We start from the raw sequence: 24,959 nt of genomic DNA, 5'->3' as shown, positions 1-24,959 counted from the left end.
AGAGTTTCGTTTGGACTTGGGAATAACGGAAACTTGGCGAAAATTTTGTTTTCGATCGTCGGACTTATTTGCCTTTGGTCAGAGTGGACGTCCCGAATTTTACAATGGGACCTTTCGAGATCTGTACCTCCAAAATTCCCAAACGACATTCTCCAGTTTGTCAATTTCTCGTCTGCGCAAACATTTCTCATTTTTCGCACCGAATTGATTCAAATTTCATCCACCAGAGAGGAAATTCATTAATGAACACCTTATAGGCGCGAATACATTACTCGATAATTAATAAACGCTATATAAATAGACTCTTTTAATTAATGGTGGAGGAGATTTCGGATTCGCGTTTGGTCATACAGTTGATCGAATCTTTGAGTGTCGGTTGGCGAAGGACTACTGATTGTCACTTCTTCTGCAGTTCCCTTTATTAAAATTTTCTTAAACAACTCAGCAAAAATCCTGAAAACACTTAATGAAAATTGCATTATTATTATTACAGCAGATGGCGCCACAAAATTAAATGCATGAGTGAATCTGATGAGAAAGACGCATGATAACAACCGCTACTTGCGATGATTGTTAGTACATCGTACGTTTTGCATGTCATGGAGCTCTTTTGTTTCTAAAATATCTATCCATTGGTGAATGTAGTTGTAGGGATTTCATTCGATGCTTTTCTAAAAGTACTGATATAGAGCGTGTAATTTTTGTTCATTGTTTTATCAGAACATAATAGGACATGATAACCAGAGGAAATGTACGGTATTGTACATTACCCGTTCTACACAATCGGGCAGGAAAGAGTCAAGCACAACGATGTCATAAATCCACGGTCTTTTTAACTATTTTTTTCCTCTTATGAAACGAAGGGAAAATACCGTGCCCTCTAAATCTTTATGGACACGAAGTATTGCGCCATCGTACTGCGAATAAACATTGCCGATGACTTCCAGCACTTCTAAGGTTGCATGCACTTAGACAAGGCGACTTAAGGACTATTCTAGGCGACACTGTCAAGATATTGGATATTTTTGAAACTGGAGGTGACTATCGGTGGATCGATAATGAGGGCAATTTTGACGACATACAACTTGGCAGCAATGTTGTCATGTTCCGTAATCAGGTCAAACTCTTTGGTTTGATGGCGATTCAAAACAGTCCTCGGCGTTGCTATAACGACGGGGCATTGTTGTGGCGAATGGAAACAACAAGGACTTCAAAATATATGCAGCATCAAGCGTTATATAACGCACCCTGTATAATCCATGGTCGGCTAAGCAGAAATCGAGTCAATGTTCTGTTTAATGCGGTAACCAAAAGTTTAATGAATTCCGAGTAATGTCCGATAATCGCTTTTTGTTATCTATGACGTAGTAAGCCCCCCCTCTGCTACTTTATTTGTAATAAACACAATCATTACCTTTCTGCTAGTTTGGTTCGTAGATTTAAAGCTATTATGTAAATGTTTTGATATCGATAATCTAGGTTTATCGGCATTTTTACAGCATCCTATCTGTTTCTCTATTTCAAGTTAGAACCAAAAACTTTTCGTTGGGGGAGTATATATAATCAGATCAAGCTTAGAGCAATTTTTCTTTGATTGTTATGGAAATTTACAATGCATGATCTCCAATTCTTCTTTCAGCCAAAGTTCAAAAATACTTCTGCAGTAGTAATACAATATTTCAATCTCTGTGGAATAGCCCGGGTTGTTTAGGATTATCGTCGAGGAAACTCAGGTCACCAGTTGAACCTATGTCTGTAAACGGCAGTGTTATAAAACTCGTTTGTCTATTTCCGGGATGAAAAGCTACAGGGAGTCTACTATAAGTTGCTAGAGTCATCAATCGGATTCCAAACCTTTCCATTTGGGTGGCAAGACAGAAGGATTAGGGAGGGACCAGTCGAATGGTGGTGATTACGGGCACTAGCAAGTTTTTCAAACTTTCAACTTCTCTCTAATCGTCTTATCAATTAAAGGTTAGAAAATCTGAATTTTTATACTCTACTCAAACATTATAGGGACACAATATGCTGACGTCTGATATTCTCAGTTGCCCAAATTAATATAAACAACTCAAATCACAGATTCAACAGAATTAGGGGTTTTTAGAAGTCGCACCAATGTTACTAGTGGCATGAGGCACCTAATCACTGATATTAGTGGCATGAGGCATCACTGATATTTCTGTAAATGTTGTATATTCTTTGGCCGGTTTACCGGGTATAACCACAGTTTTTGTTATGGAAAATTTATGCGACCCTCGCCTCGTACTGGCTAACTTTGCTAAGGTGAAAAAAAAAAAAAAAAAAAAAAAAGCCCACATAACTAAAAGTACCATATTTATCAAATAAAATTATCTTATTCGACTTAATTATTAAAATATTTATATTCAACAGAGTATACGTTATTGGCTCTAAAAGAGGGGAGGGAATGCAATGTATACGTTCCACTACAGTTCTGAATACAATAATACTTGTAGTTGGGCCATGTCCACCTATGCACGAGCTCTCAAGATGGCCGAATGTTTGGAATCAATCAAAATGAATAATACTGGAACATCGTCTTGCTATAGACAAAGGCTGTATCTTTCTTGTTTGCATCCGAACATTTTACAGCCATGACATGGTTCTCATAACAATTAAAATTAACAAATTTCTAGAAACTCTATATTTAAGTCCAGAAATGTGCAACTTAAAATTCTAAAGAGGGAATCTTAACAACAACATATTGCAACTAAATCATCATTTGGTTTTACAGAACCTCTGTAGAACTTTGATACGTTTATTTATAATGGCTGTTATGATGCTGCACGTAGTACCATTAACAAATAAATAATTTGCTTAGTAATAAATCAGTCCTGCGATTATGCAATAAATTTTTAATGAAACGCAGTGGATGCATTTAGAAATACGCATGACATTAGGTGTAGGCGTACTTTAATCCCGATATGATAATAATCGATATCTCGCTAATCTTTCATAAGGGGCATTTATTCGGTCTGTCGATAATATAATGTTGAAATCGTGTTTAGAGAGAGATTAATCTAGAATATTACAATGTCCCATGGAAAAAAGCGCACCGTGTTTGGTGACCATACAAAACAACACACGTACATATTACTGCATACCAACTGGTTACAATCAGCAATACCTTCTCAAACGTTACTGACGCATTATCGTGTTACAAATGCAAATTAAATGCGGAAACGTTTTTCATTGGCCTATTTAGACACTATGAGGAAACGGAAATGGCCTTGCATGTTACTTACCTTTTCTCTGTTGCGGGGCTGTTAAATTAATCAAGAAGTCACACTGTTATAGATTTCCTTCTTCTCATAAGCCAAAAAATGTAATGTTATCCATTTAGGGCTGGCTGTGGCGTTGCCCAATGGTATCTGTGGGTCAACCAGTACCTAACCCAAGCGATAACAAAAGATGTATGTAGATAATGCGGCCAATAACCCTAGGTCGATTGAAAAACCGAGTCACCCTTGACCCAAAGCAGTTACTAACAAATAACAGAACAGTTCAAAAGCCTCGCGCGGTCAAATGCTATTGCCTGACCTTCGGAACTCAACAACGTGCTGTCTCATACGTACCCACGTGGTTATGTCGAAATAAACCGTGGCATTCAGAGTTGGCCTTAAAGTGAAAGGGTTCATTATACCAAAACTTGAAGGTAGATTTGCAACAGCGTCCTGTTTGCAGTCTTCTTGAACACAAGGCTAACAACTGCGTAATTGTGAGGGAGCCCTTCGTTTCTGGGCATGTAGATACATCTTGGTTGCGCTCGTTACGCGGTCAATCACTTTTAAGACAAGTACGGTCGCAGATCTCAAGAAAAGGTGAATCAGCAAATTAACCTATTTCTGTTTCGCTGTATTGCACTCACGTAGACTCGATAAGGAGTGTTTGGGCTGGGAGATACCAGTGAAAGTGGGCTGTTAAGGCGAAATACAATTGTAATCATCAGTTCACGCCAAATCACATACACGAAGACAAATGTCTCAAAGACTCGTTAGATGCTCAATAATCAACCATTCTGTTGATTTTACTTAACTGGGTAATCTGCATCAGAATCATACCAGAGGGATTAAATACAGTGATGCTCTTTCATTCACACAATTTTATGAAAGCCTCTGACCCCCCACATGAATTTCTCGGAGTATAAAAACGAGAAAACACAGGCAGTTAAACTGATGCCAATAATTTTCAGAAGATAATTGAGGTTAACCTGCGAATTAAATGTTAAATAATTCTGAGTTTAATAAATGTTAGAGTACCTGGACAAATCGTCTAAAAGAGCTCAATTATAAAATTTCATGAAAATCTCTCCTCTGGAAATCGAGTAGTTACATGGGGACGGACAGACGCGGTGAAGACAATAAGAGCAATATGCTTATATTTAAACGCTCCTAAAAATTCTAATTATTATTCTTTCCAAGTTCTTTCGAAAAAAAATTCACATTTAACTTCTGTTTATTTGAAACGTTTGTGAAATGTAAAAACATGTCTACCTTTCGACTTTACTTTCTTTCAGCTGCGTTTCAAAACTCATAAATTGCTCAGCATTTTAATCACAACTATTGATAAAAGGCAAAGTTTCGGATAAAAACAATAGATTTCATTCCTAAAAGTGTCTCTTTAGTGAGTAATGACTGCAAATTCTTTAATGCAACGTTTTTATTTCTTAAATATAATAACTATGATGGAGAACATTGCTACAGGCAGGAAAATTGTTCTTTTTCTCCTTTATTACGAAACAGCAAAATATTCTTGAGGATTATTTACTGCAAAGAAAAGAGAATGATGTTTATTCAGCTTAATTCCAGGTTGCCTCATTGTCCCTGTGTTTCTTGGGTAGACGATAGCACTGATAATCAATCTGGCTGCCATCTTCCTCGTTCTATAAATAATCAGTTAGCTGATTGGGTAAATTCCACAAATCGCGTTAAAGGTGCATGGATTTTTACCAAATTTTATTTTGAGCACTTCCAGGAGCATCCTGGACGTTCGTTGTAATTACCATAGTTGATTCTTGTTCAGAGCCAGCAGTAGAAATTGCAACCTTTTTAGAAGTACTGTACCATAAGGACAGGACAACTGCACCACATGCGCGGGGAATGAGAGGGGAAATCCCCCAAGTACTATGATGTGATGATGCTTGTAAAAGCTACACTGAACGTACACGTCACCCCACCCCCCCAACAAAATTTGAGTGCGCCACGGACCTGTACTATTTTCAACACACAATGTATAATCCTCCCTCATATTATATTCTTTATTCCTATAATCCAGAGGTTACCAAAGTTTTATAATTCGAGCCCTCTTTAAAGTTTTCATAACTTTTAAGGGAGTCCCCGTAGTTCCAAACAAGTGCAAATAAATTGATTTGATATAAAATTTAGCTTTGAATATGTATATTTTCATAAATTAATACATACTTCAATAGATTTAATCTCAAAGGAATAATACGAATAATAGAAATAATTAAAAACGCTTCGGGATGGTCTGTCCATATATCGCTAAAAAAGTGCTTCGTGAAAACAACAAGCGCCTTCCCCACAAAAAAGAAAAAAAACACCGAGTATGTACCCTCCCAGGGGAGAAGTTCCTCACATTTTGGTAACCTCTGCAATAATCCAAAGGAACAACCAACAAGTCGCATATCATTCTATGGTGCAAGAGTGGCAGAAGCTCCACCAGATTGCTGAGCGAAGTGGAACCAAAAGAAAAAGAATCAAGTTGCGAAAAACAAATAAATTATGTTGTGCCAGAATCCCAGATTGCCATGATACATCACTAGTTCAGAATGATACATTTTATTTCCTTTCGAGGTCATCCATTAGGTAAATCGAATATATTATTATATCTAGAATAGCTTGAACCTGTAAATCCTTATACACGTTCAAATCCTTAAACAAGTTCAAAAAATTCAAGTCGAAAAGCCAGTTTTTCTTAACCATCTGTAATTCTCTTTAATCTTAGTTGTCCATGGACTCGTACTGGATCCATAGATTCGTACGGGACCTCAATTCCCGTAAGAATTACTCAAAGACGTTGAACCCTAAATATCTCGTTAATCTCGCCAGAAAGTCTGGCGAGATAAACGATCAAACCAGAACAGCAAAAAGAGCCTACAGAAAGTTTAAAAACTTTATAGCAACATTCATCAATGTATTTTGAATGGAAGAAAATAAATATTTAATAGCATGTCAGATCAGTAACGCAATGTTTATAATAAATACATTTTGCCATTAAAATAAATCAACGAAACATCTAAATTAAAATATATTTGCGATGCGTGTAAACTACTAATGATAGAGATGGACAGCTGCCAGGAAGTAAAACCTGAACACCTGCCAAACAGCTAAATCTCATATGGCCTTAAAGTATCAGTTTAGCATTAATGATGGCAAATTATACAAATTCATCCAAAAAACCACCTTGTCTGTCCATCCTTTCTAATAATTTGTCTAATCCTTCCTTAAACACCTCAATCAGATCTCCTCACAGATACCAAGTTTACAGACGTAATTTGCAGAAGTTTTTCTCCGTAAAACCCCTTTGTGCCCCTGACTAATCTTGTTGATATTCTCTGCGCCTGTTTCCATAGATCTACATCCTTCTTAAAATCCACATCCTTCAGGTCTTGTATGCAGTAACGAATGAGTGGTACCACTCCCAGTGGTTATTGTATACCACTGTGTACAGGTCTTGAAGCCAAGTATTTTCACACTCAAGATAAGTGATAAACGAAAAAGAGCTGAGGATAATTGTGCAGTCAGACACGAAATTCTCTAAGCAGTGCAGACGGGTTGCTAGGACAGCTCATGGGAGTTCTGTCGATGAATAATATACAGTAATTTTGGTACCAGGAGTGATTATCCGATGGTATAAGGCAACTTGCAAATTCAGCATCCTACTCAGGTCTCCCTTTGATCCATTTTTGAATAGGGAAGATATCCAGATTTCCAATCTGTATAGACTTCCTAGAACACAAGGATGCTCTCATGATTACTGCTAAAGGTTTGCTTACCTCTTTTGCTGTTCCTTTTAATTTAATATAAATGGTCATATTTTGTCAGCCCCCAGGTCTTATTCGCTTTTAACTTGAACAATTTCTATTCCATTTTCTTCCCATTCATCAAAAAATAATTTTGTGCCCAGTTGTAACTTGGCATACTTTTAATATACCCTAAGAAGTCTTCACGCAAGAATTAAGATTCAACAGAATCTAGTGAGCCAATATGATTCATTTCTTTCCTACTAATGATAACATAAAGAAATCTTTGCTTCTGTTCTTTGAATTCTTTGCCAGAGACTGCTTGTAATCTGCCTTAGCTTGCCTAACTCCCATAGTGATTTGATTGCAGGCGTGTTTATACTAAATGTTTGTTCCTGTACCTCCTAATAATTTATAATTATCCCGTGCATTTTTCTTCTGTGCCACGAGCCTAATTAGTTCATCTGACGTCCCTTTTTGGTCTAAACCTTGAAAAATATCTCTTAGCTGGTATAAAACGATAGTAGCTTCTACAAATACTTCCGTGAATGCTTCCCATTTACAATTTACAGTGGGTAACATATCATTTGGTCCCATTGAAAATAATTTAAAAACTAAGACCATAATAATCACTTTTTCGAAAGCAAAATTCCTCTCCCCTTACCAATAAAATTAGTTATAGCACAACAACACATCAGAATCACTGTCATGTGGTGGTTCCTTTATGTGGAGATTTTCAATGCATGCAAAGCGAAGTGTGGTAAAAAAGTCCATTAAACACTCACCTGATTTCACCATTTCAAAACCTGATCTGCGATGGGTCAAATTTTCGTTTCTCTGATTTTTATGTAGATCCTTCTAGTTTACAGTTCCTCTTCAGCATCCAGTAATATTCAGCCATCCTCTCGATTCCACCTCCCCTGGTACCTCATCTATATGTCTGTAATGTCTTGGTGAAACTTCTCACCCTGTTCTTCACTAACACTTCTTAGATTTTCCTGGGAACTAGTCGATGTAGGAGTAAAAAAATGTACCTTGGCACTTATATTGCAGGCCCAGACATATTTTCAATTACATTCTTGTAGTCTCAATCCTTGTTTTCCCTAAGTAATTCTCAACAACAGACCTGAAGCTAATCTATGCCTATTTTCCTCTTTTATTCATAGTTCTCTCAAAATCTCACTCCCTCTTGAGTTTGCGAACTTGAGGTCCAACAAAAATGCCTTGTTTTAACTTATTTTAGCTGATCGATGGGAATTCAGTACAAAGATAGTTGAAGGAAGAACTTCCTGAGGTAAATATTTCAAAAACTGAATCTATTACGCCTGCATGTATCCAAATCCTGTGTGCGTGGTGGGAATGACAAATCAATAAAGACGTTTCCAATGTAATTCAATATTCTCGATTGACCAAAATCGAAATATAAATTGTAAATTTTGGACAAGGCATCTAGCAATCCCCCAGAAAAAGATAATAAGAATCAGGCATGCCTTCAAGTTTAGGTGAACACTGCTTAAGCTCAACTCCGAGAAGTATTAAAATATTATCCTTGCTAATTTGTTTAACGTTGCTATTTATGAGGGTTGTTCGAAAAATAGTGGCAACACTGCAACTTCAGCTAGCTAGCGAGCCAGAATCTCCTGGCATAGGCTGCGTATACGAGGAGAAAGGAGAGTTTCATTGCACCAGCAGAAACAGGAAGTTTATCAGACAAGAACCAGGGTATGTGAAAATGGTGGTGATGATAATTATTGCGTACCACCGAGATTGCATCATTCTGCGTTGTGCTGTTCCATTCTTTGAGGGAATGTAGCCATTTTGAACAAACCATGTATTGAATAAAAGTTATGATTTATTTAAATGATTATTATAAACTATTTTGGGAATAAATCCAACATCACCGAAGCGAAATCCACCACTCAGTATTAAATACGATCCCCGTTATACAATTTGCATCATAAGGTTCATTCCCTACGTTCTCTTTATTTGGTCATTTCGGATAAATTATTATTTTCCACTTCACTGGAATTAAAACTGCATTTAAACTAGTATTTTCTGTACCTTCGTTATGAGGGCAAATTGACAGACTGAAGTTGCCACACATTTGTACAAACAAATCAAAATAAATCAACTTTGTTTACTTCAGCAATGTAACTATTTCTGTCATAGTTGTAATAAAGCACAAGTAATCCTCGTGTATAAATGATGGAGAGCATTATTATGATAATGTAATGCTACGTTTTATCTTAAAATTGGCTCTAAATAAAGACAGGCATCAAAAGCTATTCCACAGAACAGAATAGCAGCTTCAGAAACACACACACACACACACACACACAATAACTGACATCGTAACTGTTATTAGAGCTTAACAGAATGTTTATTTTTTGGAACTAAGACGCGATATAATTTCAAAAAAATAAATAAATAAATAAAACAAAACCTGATCGTTGGCTTCCTGTGGACTTACATAACACAATACCAATTATCGCGCATACGAAACTTAAAATTTCGAATGCATGCCAACAAGAAAAGTTACTTAACTTACACTTTTATTCTATACATATTTTATCCTTTCTTCTTCAAAGAGCTTTTGTCTAGAATTAAAGTCTCTGAAAGATGTTGCAACCGGTCTACACGACACCCACGTAAAATGAGTGCAATAAAGACTTCCTTATTTACCGGACTTAATCAGGAATCGAGACCTTCGCGATGTCTTCTATTTCCAAAGAAGAAGGTGTTCATGAATTATCATTGTAATTTTATACCAGAACAAAAACGAACAGAGTGAGAATACAACGAGGAGTTTTGATGTATTAACAAAAATATGAATATATCCAGCAAAGTAATATTGCATGCATCCCGATGAATATTCAATCTGGCTTTAGCATTGTTGTTTCGTAGCCTTAATGGTATAAGTGTTCCAACCCAACGTACTCCATTTGAATAGGCCATTGCAGACAATGGACTCAATGAACATGAGTGCAAAACTGGATCTTAGGGCCCATGATCATTATGTTTAGCATCTTCTCGTAGTTAATAAAGCAAGCTTAGCTAACTGCTTTCAATAGAACAAACCAAGACTTCAAAGGTGTGCTCAATATAGCCTTAAAAATTTTCAATGGTGCCAAATAGATTTCCACTGGAAAGTTCTTTTAGGATTCCTTCATCTAATACAGTAGTTCAACTTTTCAGCTGAAGATACCTTAAAATTATGCAATAATTAAAATTATAATGTGATTCGCGGAACTCTTTTAAACAGGACGATAACTTGGGCAGGATGACGTAGATCTCCAAAATCAGGAACGCATCTAAAACCATTATCTTTATTTCATTGAAGTAAGGGTATAATGGAACTTCTATTGAATGTCTTTTACAATAGAACTCCAGTTAACCGAATGATCACTGATCTAATGACAAGCTTTAATTTGAACTGGAATTCTTTCGGCTGTAAACTGGGAACGTGTTCCCTAATAATTTGATAAAACCCCGATTATCGAATTTTGAACGCCGTTATGAGAGACATAAAGACCTTGCCAAAAAGTAGAAAGACCTTTGGCAAGGTCTTTATAATGAAATAATGAATTTTTTTTCTCTTTTTAGCTCATTTGAAGGTCTTGGAATATTTTTTCCCCAATTGAAACAAACTATCTTCTGAAACACTGAGCTAGAGATAAATCATTTCTCTCCATTCCCTTTAAAAGAACTTAACCTCCCCCAGTCATTCAGTGACGCTGCTAGACTGAAACACATAAAAAAAAATTGCTTTTTTCCCCCTCTCCCTCTCTCCGGCACGTGTCTGAAAGAAAGGAAAGGAAAAAAAAAAAGTCAGAGTGTCATGTTTAGGCGCAACATTCCAGGAGTATATTTATACCGAACACAAGGACATTGGCCCGAAATTCTCAAAATGAGAGGATTTCTTCCGCCCTCTTATTAATCATTATAGATATTAACAGGTGTGTTTGTAATTCATAGTTGATGGATAATAAAGTGCTCATCCCTATTTATAATAACACTTTCACAGTCAACTATTGTCTTAATCTTTGTCAGACACCAAAGGCTAAATTATTTCTTCGATTTTCGGACCCTGCGCTTTCTGACTAGAGGTTCAGGGTCCTCTAAATATGCAAAATGCAGAAACAAATACCAAATATTATAATTTGTCTTTCATTAAATAATAAATAAATAAAGTTTCAAATAATTACTCTTGCGAGACTCACAGGGTGTGGACTGCTAGCCTGGAGAATAAAATTACAGCCGCGTTGCCTCGATCATACAAAGAGACCCAGAATTTTTTTAACCTCGCAACTAGAGCTCTGAAAAACAAAAGTACGCATTTGTGAGTGAAGTGGGTCACCCTTTATTTTCTTAAATCCAAAACTGTCATTTGTCAGTACCACTCTTCTGTCAGATGGGGGAAAAATAATAACAAATAAATAAAAAGGAATTAGCAGTTCCAAATCATTAGTTACAGTTTCCACCCACGTTACCATTATTATTTTTTTAAGTTTTTTTTTTTTTTTGCTAAATTCCTGATCATGTAGCCATTAGAAATAATCTACCTTGTGGAAGAGGGGCGTTTACTAAGAGGATGAAGGACAAGACTCGCTATGTGTTCTTGATATATTAAGGGCGTTCCTTGAGGGCTTTGATTTGCTTTCTTTATCTTGGAAGTGATCAGTGCGCAGCTGTGTAATGTTTAGACGTCTACTTGAAGTTACCGGGTGAGTATGTTCAAGGACTGACTTGGTACAGAAGTTAATCATTGGGTCGGCTAGTTCTGTTATGTATACCGTGCGGGTATTTAAAGGTGTCGAGAAATTGACTATTCTAAGTTCACGTGTTCGGAATACGTAATTGATATCTGCCAAGGTTATAAGCTCATGAATGGACTCAAGTGCGCCAAACAAAGCACAAAATGATGCGAACCAAATGTTATATACCTCAACTAACATGGCTGACTTCATAATTTAGCTTAATTATTATGACAGCAGAAGCCCTTCGTGTCCATCGTCACCCACAATGGCTACCCTTCTACCGATAACATTTTATTATAGACAATATATATATTCTGGTTCTTGGATGATAAATGCTCTTTTGGTTTACCTAAGTCAGTTTTGTAGTCCAGTGAGAAAAAACCAGGACTAGTTTAAATGCGGAATTCTTCTGAAGTGTTTTGTCCTTCTAGAATCTCGCTTCTAAGACATTGAAAAGAGCCTTAAACTCTGGAGCATTTTATTCAGTCTATGAACTTCGTTATTTCAAATCAGGGAAGTATAATCAAAGTGGGGGTTGCACTGAGCCTACTGTGGCAACCTGGACTAACTGAATCTTAGATACATCAAATACTAGGAGGTTTAGGAGGAGGTGTTCGATATTATCTCTTGAACTTCACAATATCGATTTCGATATTAGGAGATGCAGGTTTAGAAATATTCGACAGCAAATCAGTCTGTAAACTGTCTACAAAAACTATGTAATTTCTGATAACGCTCTAGAAGTCTCCAGTAGTATTCGTTAATCACAATAAATTCTTATTTACCAACAAATATTTTTCTCCCTCCTTACTGTGATAATTATTTATCATTCAATAATGATCCAGTTAATAAAAGAAGTTTGCAAGAAGAGGGTCTCGTCGTTATACGCTCCCCAATGAATGCGATGTTTACAAATGCCTAAAACGTCTCGAAAATTCTTTCTAGAAATGCTCCTACTGAAAGAAGCCATAGAAGTTTAATCTATACATGAATAAGAAGTGAGTTATTAGGTTAAAGATAGTTAAGAAGGTGACTTTTGATAGCAACATTGCTGACTAAGGCATAGAACGTGGACTGTCACTGAGAAACCGTACAGGATCATACAAGTTATTTATAGAATGAGATATTGCTTAACGTTCTGATACGTGTTATTGTTCGGATCACCCTACGTAGTACTCTGCATTTCAACTGAAGTTCATATCTTCGGGAAAATACACGCCACACGTGCAATTACATCACACAGTTAGGATGACACCGTGAAACGTTTGGTTTTGTAAACATCCCTCCGCTATTTTTAAGTATTAACCGTTCGTAATATGTATATACATTACCATGCAGTATACCCTAAGAATTTTACACCCAAAAATGGTAAATATGTACAGAAACTTCGTTCTAATGAATATCGATCAAAATTTATTTTAAAAGAATCATTATTTGTATTAATAAATTCTGCTGTGCTTTTATAAAATATCAGTAGTAATCTATGCTTTATTCTGCTTATATATAGACTGCAAATTATTAATAAACAAATAATGACTTAATACATAAGTACATTACATAAATTTTGAAGGAGTCTTTTATTTCCATATAGGAGTGGACAAAATAATGGAAACACCTGTGATAGGAGTTTCAGAGTAAGCACTAATATGGTGATGGATCATCCTTTGCTTTTAAAACAGCTTGTATTCTCTGTGGGATAGATTGAAATAAACCTTGAATTGTTTTAAGAGGAATGCTGCACCCTTTTTCATGTAGGAATGTTTCAAGCTCCATGAGTAATAAATGTGGATGAAATCTGTTTCTCACTCTCTTCTCCAAATATGCCCACAGTGGCTCAATAACATTTAGTCTGGTGATTGTGCAGGCCATGGGAGATGCTTAGCCTCAGTTTCGTTAAACCAAGATTGGACGTATCTGTCATTGTGTACTGGGGCATGATCTTCTTGAAACATGGGCATCGTTTTTAAACCATGGCGTGAACTTGGTCGCTCAAAATATCAAGGTAATCAGTGGCAGTAATATGATCCAAAGAACGTCAAGATATTGCTGCCCAAACCATTTGTTCATCCTCCTCCTCCATGTTTGACGGTTGGCACAAGAGTCAGGATGATGTGCTTCCTTTGACATTCGCTAAACATAATTCTCCTTGATGTTGGAAAAAGTGTGAATGATGATTCATCTGAAAGTAAGAAATGATTCCAACCATCAAATTTCCAGTTTCTGTGCTTCCTCTTTCTAGTGGCTTGGCAATAGTGACTCTGCCATAAATTTCAAACTTTATGAAGTTCTCACCAAAATGTTTTGTTAGAAACTGGATTTCTGAGACTCACATTAAGTTCTGCAGTTATTTTTGAGCCAGTAGTTTATGTTTTTAAAATTTCTAACACAATTCGTCGTTTTAGATTTTGTTTTTCAGTACTTGGTGAACGCAGACATCACTTTCAATACGGCTTCTTTGGATACATTAAACAAATCAGCAGTAAGTTGAAAATATGTGAAGGGGGGGGGGAAGAACCGAAGGCCAAACGTTATTCTAAAACACTGCCGAATCTTTTAAAACTTACGTATTTTAATTTATTCAAGAGAATGCTCCCATCGCCAATTTACAACGTGGACTACGCAGTGTGATTCATAAATTTCCAATAAAGTTTTCTTTCGTTGTAAACCAGTATAAAGAAAAATAATAAAACACGAAAGTTGCTAAATTGTCAAATTTATAGGATTTTCTATAGCCGCTTTGAAAAACGACGTGTCTTTTAGGGTTTTGCCCTCATGTATTTGGTAATAAAGTGTGTTTTGTAAGCTCTTCATCCACATTTTCCTCCTGCCTCACCTGTGATTGGCTCTTGCAGTTCACTGACATAATACCCTTCATGAAGGATATTTAGACGGAGTGAAATGTGTCAATAGAGTTGTTAGTACGCTATTTTGTATATTGGGTTGTAATGAAATATTTCAGGTGATTTAGGATTTAAAAATAGGTAATTTGTTTTTAATATGTATCGATAAACGAATTTCTGTTAGAGAAGTCCATTTAATATCTAAAGTAATTTGTTTTAGAGCGGCTCATTCCAACCAAAGGTACCTCTACCACTGGTATTGCGTAGTGGTACAGGAAAAAAAAAGGCTTAAGTAATATAAGAATTGCTTTAACAGTAGATGCCAGACGTACTGGAATTTTTTCCTTAAATTAGTCATTTACAGTAAATAAATCAAGATAAATCTGTATATGTTTGTCGCCAGCAACTTAAATGGGGAGGGTTGCAATTTTTGTCTTGAAACCCTCCTCAGTTGGGAAATATTTAAAGGAATACCCACTAGAGGTCGCATTGGCGACACGCTGCATGATGGCCTTTATATAAATAGTAAACAAACATTGTTTGGAGACATGCGCAGAGTTAATGGAAGTTTAATTTAACAGAATTGAGTAATGTTTTTGATTTACAGAATAAGATTAAATTAAAAGCAGGAACGCCTGCGTGTCTAAGATATGTAGTCACAGTGAAAAGAACTTTATTTATATATATTTTCTTTTTATCTTTTTTGTAGTCGTATCGTTCAACAGAAGGAGGATATTTTGGGACACACGTTACCCTTTGCTAATTTGAGAGGATGTAAAGAGAGTGTGTCCCGAATCCCGAGTAATGACTTGGCTCGAGCATCAGTCTTCTTCCCAATAGCTGCAGAAAATACTCACTCGGTTGCTTTCCTCCTTTCATTTGCTATGTTTAGCCACTGAAAGAGCGCCCTAATCCACAGAGACGAATCAGAGGTGGATTAGCGTAATAGTTGGATACCAGTCAGAAGACGATTTACGCCTGTCATAGCCATATTGGATATCGATCTTTCAAGAAGAAAAGGCATCTTTCAACTCTTTGAAAAGCGCGAGAGAAATTAAACACAAGAAAGTACATGTGTGTACACAAAGGGTACCAAATTCAATATTTATTTTTGAAATAAATATTTATGTATTGCATTTTGCATTTTAAATAAATATTTAAAGTGAGTTACCTTTCTGTTCGCTGTTTCCTTCTCCTGATATTACCATAAGCCAGTGTCCGACATGAAAATAAACCCTCGCGGATAACACAGTGGTCATAATCCCAACCCACGCTGAAAATATAAACGGATCAATTACTCTAATACCATGTGGAAAGGCTTGAGTTCTAAATCCGTCAATGACAAGGAATTTTTAGGGGCTTTTTCATAGGGGCTGAGTTAGACAGTCTAAGCTGCGGGTCGCGTGGTTTTTTCTCCCACTAAATAGCAAAATGCCTGAAGAATACCCACAATTCAGTGAAGCCTGATAGACTTTTTGAAGAGGTACGGGTTCGATTCCAGTCGACGACTGGAGGGATTTTTAAGGTCCTCTTCAGTCGTCCATCTCAAGAGTAGGAGTAGATTTTTCAGCCCGCGCAACACGCAAATTGGCCTCTTGAGAATACACATACATAGATATAAGTTACGCCTAGGAGTTGTTAACATAATAATTTATTTATTTTACCATAAATGAGGCGGTTAGAAATAATTTCAGGATAAAACAGCGTGTCTCCAACAAAAGCGAAAAAAAACCCCAGCTCGGTTGGGTGGCAGAATTCTCACCACTTTATATCAATGGAGTTAAACGAAAACGCTCGAGCAGAAGAATAGTTTTTCTAAGTTTTCTAATCACCAGCTGTCTTTTAAATTCAGGTTCTCTACTCTCTGCTGTGCAATACTTGCAACCTATCTTTGTTTTCTGGTTGTAATAATGGTAATTTACCGTTGACAAGATGTATAATCGACAAAAATATTATTATGTAACGCTCTTCAAGTGCAGATTAGCACATAGAAGAAGAGTTAAATTAAGGGTTTGCAGGAATGTCTAGATCTAACAGTCCGCTACGTAATAAACTCGAGGGATGTCAAAAGTATTGTCTGCGAGTTAAATAAAAACCCACCTTAATAATTCGCTTCTCTGTGAAGCAGAATGAACCAAATATTTTTTTTTTTTTTTTTTAAGTGAATCGATTTTTTCCGATTCACTCAGTAAAACACCTTGCTTATTTTTGGCACACGAAGTTCCTACATTACGCAGACTCGGATCAAGGAAGTTAGGATAATGGAGAGAATATATCTATATATATATATATATAGAACCAAGTGGACGATTAATAGCAGATTTGGTAATTTAATGGCCATGAAGAGAAAGTTGCACCATAATGGATAACTTACATGTCGAGAACATCCGCCGAGTCACCCTTCAGTTTTTCCTCATAGTGACTATAAACATGATCAGGAAAAACAGAATAGAGCCTATTGTAGTGATTATTAATCATTTTTATTTTCTTTTGTTTGCGGCTATTTGCGTATTAGCCGCGAATCTATCAGCGGCTACTGTATTATCTAATACAGTAGCCGCTAATAATTAATAACAGTTTTAGAGTAATTTACGTTAAAATTGTTATTAATGCGAGATAACTGTACTCGCTTTTTTTGTTTATATATAATGTAAATAAAATATAAATTGGCGAAATGAGTGCGCGTGAATAGGCCTCATATTTGCTAAAGTGATAATTTATAAATCAGTAAACTCATTCTTTAAAATTCTGGTATAAATAAACTTTGATTGAGCATTTTAAAGGACAATTGTGATCCGGCCACCTCCCCTATTGCGACCAATCGCAATAGAGGGAGGTGGCTTTTGTTGATGGTAGTATATAGGGAAATAAATGAGCAAGTCTCCACCAAGTATTAAAAAAGGTGAATATAATAGTGCTGTAGTGCGGATGGGGAGGGTTATCTGTGAACGACAACTGCGACATAGGGCTATGACTAATTATTTACGAGCACGCAGAATTTGCCAGTGTTGTTAACACAAATGACATCTTACAATCGCTGTTGCAATTTCTGACTTTTCCGACTTATCACTGAAAGAACGTCTTCTTGTGCCATTGTCGGGAGGGTTTGCGCCTATTCATTTCCTTTCCACATCACCAACCGCACTCCATCTTACCATGGATGCACGGAACAACATCCGTCACAACCAATTACCGCACCTGCTCAAATATAAACGCGCCGTGTGTCTATTTTCATTGTCTTTGTGAAACGGCGGCTGACGTCAAGGAAGCTTAACTCTATTAAGAGGATATTTCGCGTCGAGCTCACCGGCACACGTGTCTCGGACGGGAGCGATCTCGCACAAACAACCTGCCGAACAACGGAACCTGTTCACGTGCTTTTGCGCGTTACGTAACGGTCAATTCGCGATGCGGTAGAGAAAGAGGCAGCCGGCTAGCTCGTGCCTCGCGCATGCAGGCAAAAAACGTGTCTGTGTCGGGTGCCACGTGAGTGAAAACGGTTTCGCACGCAACCAGCAGTCGAACAAAAGAAGGAAGAACTGTAGCTCGCGAGCTCGCCACATGACACGAGTTTGCATTTGACGTGCAGCATCCGGTTCCCGTTTTCTCGAACTCTACCGTAGCGTCTCATCAGTTCGCTTAGATTGTGGAGATGACCTTATACGCCGGAATGAATCGGAACGAGCCATCTCCAACACATGTGTGACGTCCACATTTAGCAGGCACGTGGGCTGAACAATGGTTGCTAAGTTGGTGTAAAAGCTGCGACATCCAGTTTGTCTTCTTCTCTTTCTTCGGTAGCAAATGTGTAGGGTGGGTGGGTGTGGGGGGGGCGAATGCGTGTTTTGTATTCTTCGAGGGGGTATTGATGCCGATGAACTGTTGAAGAATTGGAAGCAGTTATTCTTAGAAGTAATCCCGGGTACGCAGAGACAGATAAAGCAAACCGATTCAAAATAGTTGCAGATGTTGGTGTGACGAGTTACCAACACAAATGACTACGCACATGATTTCCTTGCTAAAATTGCTCTATACGTGACCTCATCTTCGAATCGGCAGAGTTTTCTCGAACAACCTACCGCAATGCAAAAATATTCTGGGGGGGGGGGGTAGTCGAGATGCGCCGTGATCAACATTCGATTTCAGTCATTCATAACGATCGGTCGCTTAACCCTTTCACTACGTCATTCAGTCCTACGCCTCTCCATCGTTTCATCGAAGTATAGCGTATAATCGTGAAAAAGTAATGACCTCCCTTAACAAGTGGTCTCGACTGGAAGGGGAGGAAACTATTTTAACTTAACATTATACTATCGCTAAGAGTGGTAAGATAATAAAAATAAATTTTCTGTTTATACTCCGGGACAACCAAACGGTCAGAGGAGTTCACAAGATAGACAGAATACAAGAAACAGCACCGTATTAAGTAGTCACGGGCTTGAACCCCGGTCACTCAAGGCACGTGTACTTATGCACCCGCGCGCCTGACCACTAGGCTACGGCGGCCTTTAAGATGAAGTTAACTCTTCTAAAAAAGAGCTATGGCTATCCTCATTCAGCATGATTTTAATGATATTGACTACTATATTTTGTTGTGTTTCAATATCCGTTAGGAATTTTCTGTTTTAAAACTGCTTATTTCTGCAGGAAATGTGAGAACTTTTGTGAGGCAGACATTTCACAAAACCATAAATATAATCTGAGCGCGAGATTAAAGGAACGGATCCAGCTCATTCGGCTGACCCTTCGTCAACCAGAAAACAGAATTCTCAAGGAACAGCCAATGCATCATGGTACTTTATTTTCGAGTTGTTTAAGTGCCTTTCTGAATGGCGTTAAATAATTTTCCTCTTGCATTTTTTCCAACAAAAGTCTGTTTTTGATCCTCAAGAAACTTACCGGCGATTTGAAAAAAAAAAAAAAAAAAATGGAAAGGGTGTATATTCATTTTCCCCAGAGCATAAGAAAGCTGCATAGATGGTTAGGCCCATGAAGAAAGACCTTTTCAAAAATTCACCACTTCTCACTTGTTTGGAAAAGTCTTGGTTCTTGACAAAGTAAAATCTTGACAAAGACTGGATGAATTGTTACCTTACAATGGGGATTACAGTTAACTGATGTGCTCTCATTCCAAAAGTTTGGTGACAGCATGTGAGCTGTCCTGTACTCCTGGAGACGGACCAACCCATCGAGCATGGCTATTCACCTTGGATCGTCTGGCACCGGAACTTGGGTCTTTCTGCACAAGGTGGAAATAAGATATAACACCAAGTGAATTTGGTCTGTAGTTATGAGGAGCAGAATAGTCTTTATCAGGTTTTGGGATAGCCAGTAAGTAGGAATGATGCCAGGAGCTTGGGAATATATGTTCAATGAAGATTCGATTGAAGAAAATCATCAGTGACGAGTGTGATTTTGGATCTAAATTTTTGAGCATTGCAAAAAATATCCCATCAGGGCCAGCCGCACTGTTGTGTTGGTAAGAGCATGCTGCAGTTCAACCATGGTGAATGGTTGATTATATGTTAATGTACATCTGTCAGTGAAATTCATTTTGGATTTTTCAGTTACGTCTTTAATTTTTTGAAATGATTGGGCATAAGCAGTTGAGAAGGACAACTGAGAAAATACAGATCCTACAGCATTTGCGATTTCTGCAGGGGTTGAGAGTTCCTGTCCATTCCAGTTAATTAGTGTAGTAGATGTTGGAGGAAAGTTGCCATTTCACAGTTTTATCTTATTCCAGATCAGTTTGATGTCTGTATTTTTATTAACTGAGTAAGCGAATTTAATCCAAGATTCTTTTTTTGCTTTCTGTCTGATATAACGGGATCTTGCTCAAAGTCGCTTATAATTAATAAGATTGTTAATTACATTACCTTGTCTGAAGATAAGTGTAATTTTTGACTGCAGAGGAAAATTGGGGGGTAGAACCCGGTAGGTTTTGAGTATTGAAAGTTAAGATTATGTTTCGCGTAGGAGTTAAGTTGCCGTCTTTTCTGATCATGATTCGTTTTGCAAATTGACACATTGATCTTTTAGCACCTGGACTATTTCTTTCTCAGAAACGTTCAATAGATCCCATTCGGAGATCACTCCCTTGGAAGAATTCAAGGTGTTGTGTGGGGTGACCTGAATCGGTATTCCCCAAGAAGTTAGTTGTAATGGTAACTCAATGTCTTGAGTGAGATGTCTCTATTAGTAAGTATCCTGAATGGAGACGTTTAACAATTTTTTGGTGAGCCTGCAGCATTTTCTAGGCATCTCTGGATGATGAAAAGGGAGAGCTTGCTCACAGGTTGGGATGACAAAGAATGTACTATGTAGAAAGTTGGAGAATCCTGCTTCCTGTGTCCTTTTTAAGACTCTTTGAAAGAGAGACGTCATGGTCGGTGCCATTGTCATGCTGAGAGCTCTTAAGCTCTAAACGTGGCAATACATCAGTTTACATTTCTGCTCATTTTAGCCCTGAGGGATGGATTTTCCACCAAGTTACTGGCTCCACCACGTGGAGGTAGGAGTTGTACAACCAGTTGTTTGTTTAAGGGCTTTACGGTGCAAAGACAACAAAGGCCATAATGCGCCTAACTATGGTGATGTTAAATACATAGTTCTATCTGTATAGATGTTATTCAAGTTTATACCGCGTTGTACAGTTTTATCTGTTTGAGGAAATCAAAAATTTTGGTGATATGTGGCGTGTCTGCTAGTAGGTCAGAAATGCTGAGAGAGGTGTTCGTCGTGGGAAATGAGATAAACATAGCTTGTCGCTCCTTACTGTACTTGGAACAATCAATAAGTAGATGGTGGACGGCGAGCTGAGTGTTGCAGTTTGTACAACATTTGCTTGCGGCCACTGACCCCCCACTGTGGGTCAGTGGCCGCAAGCAAATAAAGATGTGTCAGGTGTGTGTGGCCTATCCATAATCGGGCTAATACGACTTCTTCATGTCGGTTCTCACGTATACTAGATCGCCATGGTTTTAGTTCTTTTTTTTTTTTTTTTTGCCAAGTAGCGTATTATTGCCTTGATTCTGCCAGATATGTTGCCATTGTTCAAAGCATCGTTTCTTTATAATGTACTTGAAGTCGGCTGCAGGTGTGGTGAAGGATTGGTCTATAGGATCGGTAGCAGTTTTGGCAGCTAGGTCGGCCTGTTCATTTCCAGAAATTCCAGCGTGACCAGGGATCCAACAAAAGCGAACTTCTTGTTTCTTCTGGTTTAATTTAGTCAGAGTATTCCAGATCTGTCTAAGTAAGGGATTATCATTCTTTGTATTGTGTTGTATAGCACTAATGGAGTCGGTATAAATAACGCTGTGCAGTCTAGTTCTTAAAAGAGTGTGTAGTTTAAGGCTATGTGGATAGCACAGAGTTGTGCAGCATAGCTGCTACATTCAGTGGGGAGTTTTTTGGACATGGTTATGTTAAGAAATACTGCTGCTGCACCAACATGCTTTTCAGTTTTAAATCCATCTGTGTAGATCAGTGTGTACTGGCTGTGCTGGGTTCTCAGTGTGGCATGTATTTGTAGCATGTTCTGTTGGAACATGGTGTGTTTTCCCCAGGCTGTGAATGAAAAGTCACATATACCGCCATGGTGGGATTGTATGAGAGGCAGTGGGCTGTATCTTACTCAGGTCAATTTGCCAGTCAGCTTGTAGTGAGCGAAGACGTATCTCGGTTGGTGGGTTTATAGATAGGTAAGCTCTATAAACGTTTTCCCATTTAGGAGAGAAAACACCGTTCCAAGTGGGGTGGTTTGGATGCCCTTTGAGTTTTGCGGCATAATTTAATATAAGCGTTTGTCTGCGTAGCTGCAAGGGTGTTTCATGCGCTTCAGCATATAGGCTCTGAACCGTTGATGTACGGTATGCCCCTAGTGCACGACGAAGAGCGCTGTGGTGTACAGGATCAAGCCAACGTAAAGCGCTTTGTCTAGCAGAGCTATACGCTACAGAACCATAGTCCAGACGTGACCGTATTAATGCACGGTAGAGATGTAGTAGCGTGTGACGGTCGGCTTCCCACGTTGTGCCTGATAGAACTCTTAAAATGTTAAGTTTTTTAACACAGTTAATACGGAGCGTTTTTATATGATCAAGGAAAGTGAGTTTTTGGTCGAATATCACACCCAGAAAGCGAACACTAGGGACCACTGGTATGACTTGATTTTCTAGTCTAAGTTCCGGAAGCTGGTGTAGGTTACGCTTCCTACATGTGGGTTGAAGTGGAGGTAGGCGAGTTTGGTAATGTAGGCCCTTGTAAAGAGAATGAGCCAGGTATGTACACCTGTGAATATATCGTCTACACAAGAAGGTGCATCATGTCAAAAAGGTATTCCGGCAACGATCCTGGATATAGAACTCTCAATAACTACGGATATAAAGCAGGAGAAATCTCGATGTCTCAATAAACTCTTCAATGTATGGCAGACCAGATGGGATTCTTCTACTGTAGGGACAGTAACTCGGAGTTTTCTTCCGGAGGTAACTTTTGCAACCACTAAAAATAATGTCCGGTGTTCTCCATCAGCCTCGAATCTTCCTTTCTCATTACCGGACACGGTTCTCTAAATGAGAAACTGCATACACTGGAACTCACTGACACTCCCTACTGCTTTTGCGGACAAAGTGAAAGTTGGAAACACTTGCTTCTGGAGTGTGTACATTACCACGACATCAGAAACCGTCTCCAGAATAAGATCCAGGATTTTCCCCCAGCAGATCTGAATCAACTGATATGCACCCAGAACAACCTCGAAGCCTTCCAGACCTTTGCAGCGGAGGTATTTGCCTGGAGGAGGACACTGATCGCCAATTACCGACGTGGAAATCCCCATCATTAACAGTGCCACTGCCAACTGAAAGTCACTTCTTCTACTGACTGTTACTTCAGTGCAAAAAAAAAATTTTTTTTTCTCTAACCTGCGTTCTGCACTGTTTCCAGGTCCTCCCCATGGAACTAGCAGCAGCCTTGGCTCACTTTTTCTTCTTTCTCACTCTGTGCAGAATAGATAACCAGCGTCCGATTTTTTTTATTTTTTATTTTTATTCTCTCTGCTGGCATCCCAACTTACATCTTCCTCTTCACTGTAGCCAGGGTGTGGGATTAAAATTATTTATTTATTCTTTAATTTTTTTTTTTCATTTACTTAGCTTCATTTTTTTTTTACTCTCGCTCTGTTCTGACACCTGGGATTAGGGCTGTCACTGATGCCAGACAGCTCTCTCTCTTTTTTTTTTTATTACAGGGAATTTATTTATTTATTTTATTATTATTTTTTATTTAATTTTATTTTTATTTATTTAATATATTTTCTTTTTCACCACAGGAAATTATTATTATTATTATTATTATTATTATTATTATTATTATTAATTTTATTTTTTTTGCACCACGGGGAATATTTTATTTTTTTATTTTTTATTTTATTTTTTTATTTTTTATATTTTTTATTTTAATTTTTTTATTTTTATTTTTTATTTTTATTTATTTTTTTTCCCTCTCTGGAGTGGGCCCCCAGAGAAATCTGGCCCACCTTGTGGCAACATCAGGTGGTTCAGAGTCTCGTATCGAGACAGTACGTGCTCCATTGGGACTGGCCCACCTTCCCGTGGTGTGGACGAGTACCCAGAATCATCTGTCCAGGTGACTGATGCTTCTGGGTAGCCAAGAGGCCAGAACAGAACACACACATAATACACACAAACTTACGTCACACATCTGGCCAGTTTGTAGTGATACTGATCTTCACAGAGATACGAGGCGGAGATGAACTCACGTTTTAGGAGCCGCCCTTTACAAAAACACATGTCCACATGTCAAGAGTGCCCCAGAAGAGAGAGCATGCCTGTCAGTCTCGAAAGAAAACCGGAGAGCTCAAGAAACTGAAGTAAGCCTGTCAGCCGCGGGGGAAACCTGAACGCGAGGACATTGGAAGTAGCGGTGAAGTCGGAAAGTAAGTCTGTTCCTTCTTTCTCTATTGAATCCTGAACTCAAGGACTCATAACCTAGCTCTATAAGCCATTGAGTGATAGTCCTTGTAAAAGAAAGGAACATTCCCGTTGTTAATGATTATGAATAAATGTAAGGGTGGTTCAGGAGTCGTAAAATCAAAGTAATAATATGAAAGAATTAGCAAAGAAATTATATTTATAAGGGTAGTGCTGCAAGGATAGGTTAACCTATGTCATTAAACTAGGCCAAGTGCCAAACAAAATAACATATCAGATGAGGTGCAAAAAGAAATAAATTTTATTAACAGAAAAACCTCATGAGTAAAGAGGGATGACTAATATGATAACGTGGGTGACCAAGATATTAATTAAGGTAGAATGGGTGACCTTTAAGGAATGT

The 24,959-nt window shown here is 37.9% G+C and overlaps 1 protein-coding gene across 1 annotated transcript in view; it reads right to left on the bottom strand.

The window, feature by feature from the left end:
• The window catches only part of vri (nuclear factor interleukin-3-regulated vrille), a 51,220-nt gene that overhangs the window by 6,860 nt on the left and 19,401 nt on the right, over positions 1 to 24,959 (bottom strand). The window lies entirely within an intron of this gene.

The sequence above is a fragment of the Mastigoproctus giganteus genome, chromosome 13, assembly GCF_048544385.1.
Source record: "Mastigoproctus giganteus isolate SK-2022 chromosome 13, ASM4854438v1, whole genome shotgun sequence".
NCBI classification, from domain to species: Eukaryota; Metazoa; Arthropoda; class Arachnida; order Uropygi; family Thelyphonidae; genus Mastigoproctus; species Mastigoproctus giganteus.
This window is presented reverse-complemented; position numbering and strand designations above follow the sequence as displayed.